The sequence below is a fragment of the Pituophis catenifer genome, unplaced genomic scaffold (assembly GCF_029215685.1).
Source record: "Pituophis catenifer annectens isolate HBS135680 unplaced genomic scaffold, rPitCat1.0.hap2 SCAF_5, whole genome shotgun sequence".
NCBI lineage: Eukaryota > Metazoa > Chordata > Lepidosauria > Squamata > Colubridae > Pituophis > Pituophis catenifer.
The window spans coordinates 31,822,805-31,833,517 of NW_027256885.1; positions in this window are offsets into that span (position 1 = coordinate 31,822,805).

The following is a 10,713-nucleotide window of genomic DNA, read 5'->3' on the forward strand; positions in this document are numbered from 1 at the left end:
TGCAACTAATCTAGCTTTGTATAATGTGTTGCCTTCTTCTAGATTTTTAATTTTGTATAGCCACCTGGTGCCTATAATAGTTTTATCCTTAGGTGCAGGTGTAGGTGTGAATACATTTAACTCTCGTAAACTGTCCATCTCCTTGGTCATGGCTAATTCCCATTTTCTTCTTTCTTCAGTGGGAAGCTTTAATACTTCCTCGTATGTGTTTGGCGTTGATGTGTCACTATCCATGTACATTACGTAATCTTTGTATTTGCTTGGCACTTGATTTCTGTTACATCTGATTGTTTTTTCTGGTTTACTATCGTTATCATGTAAGTATCTTGCCTCCTTTTTTGTTAACGAATCTGTCTTTATTCTGTGTTGACTGTTTGTCCATGTTTTATTTTTGTTTCTATGTGTGTTGTGATTGCATTCTTCTCTATCTATTTTATCTTGACGCTCAGTGTCTGAATTTGTGATTGGGAATATTTCATTAAGATGTATTTTAGACCAGTTGGCCTGTTCATGAAATACAGCTGTTCTAGAAATTATAAATTTGTTATTATTATCAATAAATCTGTACCCTTTTGTGCCTGTTTCGTATCCCATGAATCTAAGTCTTCTGGACACGTTCTCTCCTTTACGCCTCAATTGTTTTGGTATGTGTACATCCGCTGTGACTCCAAATATGTGCATGTGTGCTATTTTGGGTTTTCTACTGTACATTAATTCATATGGTGTCTTGTTTATAATGCTGGACCAAGTTCTATTTTGTGTATAATTGGAATATTGTAATGCTTCTGACCAGAATTGTTTTCCTAAGCCAGCATCTTCTAATGTGCATCTAATCATGGTTTGTAATGTCGAGTTCTTTCTCTCTACTACTCCATTTTGAAATGCAGAGAAAGGGCTAGACGTGAAATGTAGCATCCCTTTGTTTTTTAGCCATTGGGAGAATTCTTTTGACATGAATTCAGATCCCCTATCTGTCATGATTTGTTTTATTTTAATATTATGTTGTGTTTCTACACGTTTGTAAAACTCTTTAAATTTCTGAAAGGTTTCATCTTTGTGTTTTAAAGTGTAGACAAATCCGTAACGACTATAGTCATCTACAATAGTCAGAAAGTATCGTTTTCTATACGTGATTGATGGTGTTAATGGACCAACCAAATCCATATGTACCAAATCAAAAATTTGATTAGTTGATCTTGTTGCCTTTCTTGGTTTGGGGCTAGTTCTGAGTTTTGTGGACTTACATACTGAGCATTCCAAATAGTTTTTACAATTTTTTATTTTAACACCTTCAGCATGTTCAATCATCTTTTGTACTACAGGAAAACTAGCATGCCCTAATTTCCTATGTAAAATATGCGCACATTCGTCGTGAATTGGTTTTCCAATCGTAGGTTTTTTGTTATTGGATGTGTCATTAATAGATGTGTCTTTGTGACTATGAATTGTTTCATGTTCCTCATTATCACTATTGCTATTGTCTCCATTATCTATGTCATTGTTATCATCCATGTTGGAATCAATGTTGTGTAACCATCTTTCTTTTATGATTAAATATGGTAGACCTCCTTTGATAATCACACTACCTAAGCTTGTTTTGTTTTTCTCTAGTGTTGCTTTTCCTTTTGAGAATACTATATTTATGTCAGAATCTCTACTTAGTTTTATTGCACTAAGTATGTTATGAGGTATTTCTGGTATTAGTAATACCCCCTCTATTTTTCCTAGACCGGGTAAGTTTACATTTCCTCTACCAATAGCTTGGACTTTTTCTTGATTAGCTACTTTGATTACAAATTTATCTTCTATAAATGAAGATAATATACTTTTGTTATGTGTAGTGTGATTAGTTGCCCCAGAATCAATGAGCCAATCATTGTCCCCTGACTGTTGTATGTTAGATGTATTATGTTTGTTTAATCCATTTAGTGAACCAGACCTTCTATCTTTTGAATTATCCCTGCCCCCTCTATGTTCTCTATAGTTGGGTGAGCTTCTATATCTATGTCTATCAATGGATGATTGTCTGTTATGGTATCTACTTCTATAGTCAGTTTTTTGCCTTTCTCTAAGGAATTTAGGACAATCTCTTCTACAATGTTCTTTAGACCCACAGTTGTGGCATTCAATTGATTCACGATATTTTTCTTGGAATGCTACTCTCTTATATTGTCTCTGTTCTATGTGGTTATTACAGCGACTCCTTCTTGAATTATCTTCAGCTATTAGCTTATTTGATAAATTCTCTATGGATAAGTATCCTAAATTAATTGTGTCTAAATGTGATATATAGTTATCCCATGATGGGTCTAATGAGTTAATGATAACACTCTTCATTGTTTGATCTGAAATTATCTCTCCCCTTAAATGCAGCTCTGCTCTGATTTTGTTTAAAGATATTAAATGTTCACTTATAGTAACCCCTGGCTTTAACCTAGCTGAGAAGAAATCTTTAGACATCCTTGTAGTAGTCGCTACACTTTCACTATGAAACTATTTAAACATGCATTGAATAATTTCTGAGACAGTCAAATTGTGCTTAATATTATGGTACATAGCAGGAGATATACTGGATATTAATAAGTAAAATGCTCTGTGGTGTAGGCAGTCCAATTTTAGAGTCCAAGGTCTTTTGGGGGGGTTAGTAATAAAGAATAATAAGTTTTCTTTTAGAAAAACAACCTGAAGTTGTTGACACCATTCCTGCAAATTAATACCATCTATTCTCAGTTTTGGGAAATCATTGGGCAAATTCCCAATACTGTTAGATCCATTACTTACAACTGGAGGTAGTCCGTGATCTTGCAAGTGTTGATAGTTGCAGAATGGTGTGGGTATGCTTGCAACGAGTCTGAATGGCTCTCTCTGCTCTTCATGTCCTCCGTAGTTGTCTGCGTAGGTCTGCACATGCGCGTTGCTCATTTCGCTTCTGGAGCTGTCGGGAGAGGTTCTCGCTGCTGCAGCTCCCTCGTAGCGTTCCTCTTCCGATGAATCGGTCTCCGGTTCGATCTTGGGTGTCCAGGTGACAGCAGGCGCTCGTTTCTTTTTGTTGAGATGATTCTTGTTGAGATCGCTGGTTCCTGGGATCGTCTGTGGCATGGGGTGGTATTTGCAGGGCTCTCTGGGTTCAGGCGTCGGTGCTCTCGTCGTTTGGATAGAAGCGGGTAGATTCTGAGACGTTTGCTTGCTTGCTTGTCTTTTCTTTATTTCTCGATTACTAGCTTTTGTTGATTCTTTTGTAATTCTTAATTTTGGACCGAATGTTGCAAAAAGCGTTTTCATTGCTGATTCTATTTGCATTTCTATTGAAGTTTCTTCGATGTCTGTGTCTGATTCTTCTGAAGAGTAAATTTTCTCTTTTTTGTTTTTTGCATCATGTAAGGCTTTTCGCGCCAGATATTTTGAATTCTGCTTTCTGATTGGCTCTGCTTCGCTCATCTTAGTGGTCTGTTGGAACCAAGATGGCTGCCATTCAAAATTTTGTGTGGGACTGTTAGTCTTCTTTTTTGTTATATTCTTAACTACAGGTAATTCGCTCACCATTTTTGATTCTTTAGGTTCATCTGTTGCGATGTGTTTCTCTCTCGCTGCTCCGTTGTTTTTTATTATGTCTTGGAGGTTCGCGATGAGATTTTCGTCATCCTTTTGACTTTTCAAGAGTCTCAGTATCTCTGACCTGAGTTCGTTGTTTTCTATTTCGTTCTCTTCTTGGTCATCAGTTTTATCCATTATCTCCTCGTTGTCTGTAGTGCAGTCTTCAGATTCTCTCGATATTGCAGTTGTGGATTCATCGATCATTTCTTGATCCGCTTCCATTTCTTTACTGTGTGCCCTGGTGTTGGGTCTTTCTCTTTTGTTTCTGGAGTTTTCTCTCTTGGGCATATCTAAAGTTTTATTGAGTCAATTCAACCATCCTCTGCTACCAGATTGTTGCGTAATTTTAAGGATCAGACTCAATAATTGATTTAAGAATAAAGTATTCAAACATAACACTGTTTATTTACAGTAGGCATTCTATATTCACTGAGTAATCGCAGATAGAAGCAAGGAGGAGGTGCATACAGCTCCTTTTATATTCACAAGGCGGAGTAAAGTATGGGAGTGGTTACATATGAATATATTAAGGGAGGAAGAATAAATTAACCCCTAATACCCCGAGTATATACAGTTTCCATATTAGAGAATAAGGCATTTACTTGTGACAGTGTGGCTTGGTGGGCATAGCAGGGGAAGGATACTGCAAAATCTCCATTCCCACCCAAATCCAGGGGAAGGTTACTGCAAAATCCCCATTTCCTTCCAATCAGCTGAGAGGCAGAGAATAGATGAGGGTGGGGCCAGTCAGAGGTTACTGGTTCTCCAAACTACTCAAAATTTCCGCTACCGGTTCTCCAGAACTGGTCAGAACCTGCTGAATACCACCTCTGATGGGAACTATGCTGGTGTAAAGGATTTCTGATTCATGTCCTGCCTAAATTTAGGTTTACTTTACTTTGAAGGTTTACTTCTAATGCTTTGCAAAATGTTTATGTTACCAATATGATCAAGGTCAGAAAATGAAGTCAATCCAGCATGGATATAAGGTTCAAATGAAGGAAAATAATTCACATCCAACTTGGAATAGCCTTTTTTGGGGGGGGAGGGGGGGAATAGCACTGCACTGAGAATTGGAACCTAGGATAGCTGTAGAAATGAAAACAAAATTGCAAACTAAAAATGTACAGAATATAGTGTATGGGGCAGCAACACCCCTACCCTTTTCTCTGTTGATATACATGAGCTGCATATATTCATATATGCAAACTCTTTGAAGGAAACATTGCCGTGATGGTATTCAGCTGGTTCTATCCGGTTCGGGAGAACAGATAGCAGTGGCTGTGGGAGGCTCCACCCACCCACCCAGACATCATCACGTCCTGTTTTTGACCCTCTCCGCATGTACTCACATTTGCGAACAAGTAGCAAAGGTAAGTGGATACCATCCCTGAAACATTGGTTCTATGAAATAAGAATTTCTCTGGGCCCAAATATTTCACAATTACCAGGTAAACACACACACACACACACACACACACACACACACACACAGTGTGAGAGAGAGAGAGGGAGGGATAAAAATGATAATATTACTGTTCTAGCAACCAATATGGTGAGATACCTTGCACAATTCTGTTGAGAAGATTTACCTTCCATGACTGTTGTTTCCTATTGTCATGTTGTTGTTTCCGTGTCATCCCTGGTCTTTGCTGGTCTATGGATGAATACAGGGCATGCAAAGCATGTGCAGCAGCATAGACAGCATAGTAGACACAGTAACTGTGGGCTGTCATCCTTGCTTCAAAAACAGTCATGGGAAGAGCCTCCAACCTTTCCATTCCAGTGCAGATATTCTGGTCCTCTGACTCAGAGGCAGAATTTGGAATCAGACAATCGAATAACTGCTGCCAGATCTCTTTCAGGAAGCCATCTCCCTTATGCAAAAGAGGGTTCCTCATCTGAACAAATCTTTCAAATCCTGACACTTCCTTAGATTGGACTGCCAAGGATATAGCACCATGGAGGAAATCTATGCGCCAATTTCTTTGAAAGAGGGCTGATGAAAAGTCCACATCTGCTGTCATGATCCAGACTTTTGCTTTTTTTCCTGCCATATCATCATAATCTACAATTCTGAGTAAAATCCATAAAAACCCAATACTCTGAAATTCCCCATGAAAGATCACTATATTAGCTGTGCTCTTCAAGGCCAGGCTTATTTTATCATGGGTTGCTTCCAAAATCATATTTGTCTGTCCACCGGGTAACTTTTCAATGAAGTCGAAGCAGATACCATGTTGTGAAAAGAAAGGTAATACCTTTCGGAGTAACAACTCTGTCTGACTGCCAATGCCAATATAAAATATGCCAATCCACGTCCATTTGAAAAAGAGTAAGAGCTGAAGAATCCCATCGTATTGATAATCAGCATTTGGAAACATCCAATGGAAGAAAATTGCTTGATTTGTTCTCTTCCTCTCTAGAGCAGAAGAATAGGCAAGCTAATTGAATGGAAGCATAAAAGCAGAATGAAACAACAACAACAAAAAAAAAAAAAGCAGAAGGATTTATTCCATAAGAAATACATTTTCCTTGGTTTGGTTCCAAGACAAATTCCTTGTGTGTCCAATCACACCTGGCCAATAAAGAATTCTATTCTATTCTATTCTATTCTATTCTATTCTATTCTATTCTATTCTATTCTATTCTATTCTATTCTATTCTATTCTATTCTATTCTATTCTATTCTATTCTATTCTATTCTATTCTTGTGTTCCATAGACTGGAATTATGTGGCCCTGATTTTATTGTAATTTTTACATCCTACAAACACTTGAATGTAAATATATTTTGTTTGGGATATGTTAACATGAAGAAAAATCGGGATGACATATTTATCTAGTTTCTCCTGCAGAAATAATAGAAACCCACCAATACCCATCACACAGTTCTCAAACAATTTCCTATTCAACAGGAGAGGGAATTTATAGACAGTTTCTTTATTTTTTCTCCCATTCACGAAAGGAAACACTACCTGTGCAATCTTGTATTGACTCAGAATAGTTGATACATGAAGGAAATCATTTGAGTTAGGTCCTCCAATGACTGCAACCAGATTGTTCTGCAAATCACATTTATAGTTTGAGATGAACCTGCCTGGTGTGGACAGGATTTCCATTGTAGCTGCATATGTAAGTTTTGGATTAAAATAGTTGTTATAGATGTTAAATCCCAAAGTGGTGTTGGTTAAGATGTGGGGATTTCCATTAATCTCCTTGACAGCAAACAAAATAGCCAAGATGTGTTGATAGGTTTGAGTTCCTAATCTGCAATTCAGTTGGAAAATCATAAATACCTTCATTACGTGGGTTTGCAGAGAGATTCACTTCCAGTATTAATAACTCTGAACTTGGTTGCTATCTGAGTTCATATGTAACAAATTGAAAATATCTCCACATATACACTAATATTGATTTAGAAGTTAACAGATTAATATGAAAAACATAATTCCATCTATGATAACCAGCCCACTTGTACAAATTTTGTTGTGTACATTTTTATCAAGTGCACGATAGAACTAATCCTATAAATTTTCAAATGTAGTATTTGGATCATGTTCACCATTCCTTAAAAATAATGTGTAGTAATGTGAAGACAATTGTCCTTTGTTTGCAACCTTTTGTAGCTCTAAGGGACAGTTTGTACATTTCTGGTGTTTCTAAAATAAAATGCTTGTTATTTTTTCAGACATACTAAGAGATGGTTAACTTCATAAAGAATTGATGAGTTGGAAATTTCTCGTGTAAACATTTCTGCTGCAAACATTTTATATAATTTTTTTTCTGATTATTGACCACAAATATTTTCTCTCTCCATCTCCATTTTCTATATCTACATATCTATCTATCTATCTATCTATCTATCTATCTATCTATCTATCTATCTATCTATCTATCATCTATCTATCTATCTATATCATTTATTCCTTGGAAAGCAAGAAAGAGATTGAATCTTTGATTCCCCTCTCTTTGAGATACTTTTATTTTCTAACTATTATTTGAATAGCGATACTCCATGACCTCCTTCTCCTCCTCTAGATTCTTGAAATGAAAAAGAATAATTAGCTACCAGAAAAATGTTCCCTCTCACCTTACCCTTCTCCCATAAACCAATAAGCCAATTTTATTCTTATCATTTCTGACTTTTATCAGGACAGAGATACAATACAGGTCTAAAGCAACCAACTCCTTACACAAATTCACCAAAGAAATCTTCAAAAGGATGCCTTCTGAATGAGATCTTCTCTGAACCTACAAGGCTCTGAGAAATTATACTACCAACAATGACGTCCCCTAGTTCATGATACTTATGAAGAAATGGACTTGGAGCATTGCTATGGCATTTTAAAAAGGAAACCTTGGAAACTCTCCTAGGGAGCATGCCTAATACCAGCATCCCAACTGTAAGATATGAAAATCTTCCTGTAAAAAGTCTATTCATTTCTCCCATGGCTGATGGAGTATTCTCCAACTGAACAGCCAGGAGTCAATGGAAAAACCGAGGGAATTGAGAACAAATTTCTAGCTATTTAGCTACAACTCCTCTGTATGCATAATGTCTAAGACTGAAAGGAATGTTTGAAGTATTCTTTCAACTTAAATGGCTAAACTGGTCATGTCCTATTGCATGTTACAGGGAGTTGCCAAATTGAAAGAAGGGGTCAATCAAGATTATAAGGACAGGACAGATGATTGCCTCACCGGAATTCTTTATTATTTAAAACAGCAAGGAAATAAATATGTTTATCTGACTGTTCTTCAGCTTATTCCCATGGTACAATTAAGCCATGTTTTGTAATGATCTATGCCAAAGAATGCCAAGGGGAAAATGCGATCACAACAGATGAATGCTTTTTATGATATTTGTATTAAGTTCTGCATTGTTCATAAGATACAAAAAATTAGTAGCCTAGAAATTTAAGTTGGATCCTATTTTGAGCACTCTAGATTGAATAAGTTTTATACAGATTCCCAAAGTACCTTGAGATTTTTCTGAATGTGCTACAAATGATGCAACCTGTAATTAAATTAAAGAAATGAAGATATTTACTGAACTAAACATGGATTTATAAATGTCATTTATTTAGACCTTCTAGAATTGGTCTGTAACATTGCGATTACATACTAGATCAGGGGTCACCAACCTTTCGGACCTCAGGTCCACTAAATTCATAATTTTAAATTTCACTGACCACTAATATGATCTGCCTAATAACCAGGTGGGTGTGGCTAGGTGGTCATGTGACTGGGTGGTCATGGCCCACTTGATGTCACTCACTTCATGGGGCACCTCGTTGGACTCTACTCACCCCTCCCCTGCCAGCCACTCCTCACCTCCCCACCTGGGCTCCTTAGGGCTCCAACAGGAAGCAGTTGTTGGAGCTAAGCAGCCACCATGAGAAAGAGTTGGCAAAACAGCTGGCTCAGTTCAAATTGGATCTAACCGAGAAGGAGGCTGAGCAGAAGCACCTCACTGAGGACTATGAGCATAGCCTTTCCGAGCAGAAGAAAGACCTGCGGGAGTGCAAGGCCAGGTACCAGCACCTGGAGGCTCAGTGAGTGAGATGGTCAGCCAGTTCCAGGCCATGATGTAGTCCCACTAAAACAAGGCCCTCCGGCTCTTCGCCACTAGTGGCACTTCCCTCCAGCCTTCACCCAAAGTCCCACACTGGCTGAAGGCTGAAGCAGACCCCAAGTCAGAATGCCCCCCTCCGACCTGCACACAAAGACACTGAAGGGGGAGATTCTCTGAAGCAACACAAAGGTTCATTGCATGTATCCGGCACAGGGGCTATAGTTTGAGGACTCCTGATTTAGTGCAATATAAAAAATTCAAATATTTTTTTCTACAGACCACCCAAAAATTTTCGTGGACCACCAGTGGTCCACGGATCCACCAGATGGTGACCGCTATACTAGATGGTAGCAATGTAAAAAAGGCAAAGGGATCTGGGCCCACTTTTCTTCAGCAGAAGCAACAGCGACAGGGACCTCTAGAGGGTTCATATCTGCTGACCTGCAGAGGCTAAAATCTTGAACATTGATTTTATTTGATTGATTTTTAATCGATTTATTGATTTTGGTTTTGACTTCTCTGGACACCACCTACTTTCATTTAGGCACAAAAATCGAATTGAAGAATAAAAATTTCCTTCTCGCTCTTATGGGTAGCAAGTGCTTTCCTCAATCTCAGGATCTCTACCAAAGACCTGGGGGTTTGTGGATTTTGCACAGTATCTTAGATGTTCCTAGCACTGCACTTTTCTGGATAGAGATCGCTGATGCCGTTCTGGGATCTGTTGGAGCCTCACTCCTTCAGAATGGTTCATTCCAGATTCCAGAGGGGTGGAATAATACTCCAAGATATTTAAAATATATTTCAACCAGCATCTAAACAGTTAATCCACTTGTTATTTCCTGCTGGCTATGAAATATTAACTAAAGGATAAAATATATCCTTTAGTATTATTCATTATGGTAGCAGGTGGGTTCTTGCTTCTTTTAGTATGAAAAATACTAAAGGAAGCAAGAACCCACTTGCTACTATAATACTTTTCAAACCCCAATCCATCTCCAAGATGCACACATATGTCTCAAAATCCAACCCTAATAAATGTTTCATAAGTTCTGTGCAAGATTTATTTGCTTTATACTATCAGTCTAGACCCCTAATATTTCCAGGAGAATCATTATTTCAGCAATCATTTTTAGGTAGAAAATTTTTGTTCTTAGGGACCTCACATATATCCAAACTTTTACATAACTTCTATGCTGTTCTATATTTCTATGTTTCCTGTTACATATCATTTGTCACTGAAATCTATCAATCATCAATCCTATCATCTCTCTCTCTCTCTCTCATCTATCTATGTCTGTCTATCTATCTATCTATCTATCTATCTATCTATCTATCTATCTATCTATCTATCTATCTATCTATCTATCTATCTATCATCTATCTATCTTCTATCATCCGTCTGTCATCTATCCAGCTATCCAGCTTTCTAGTTCTCCAGCTATCTACAACATAACTCAGTATATCACTATTACATTGTTTTATTCAAAAAGTACTGTACCTTTATCATAGTTAATTAATTTGTATACAGCTATTTTATTA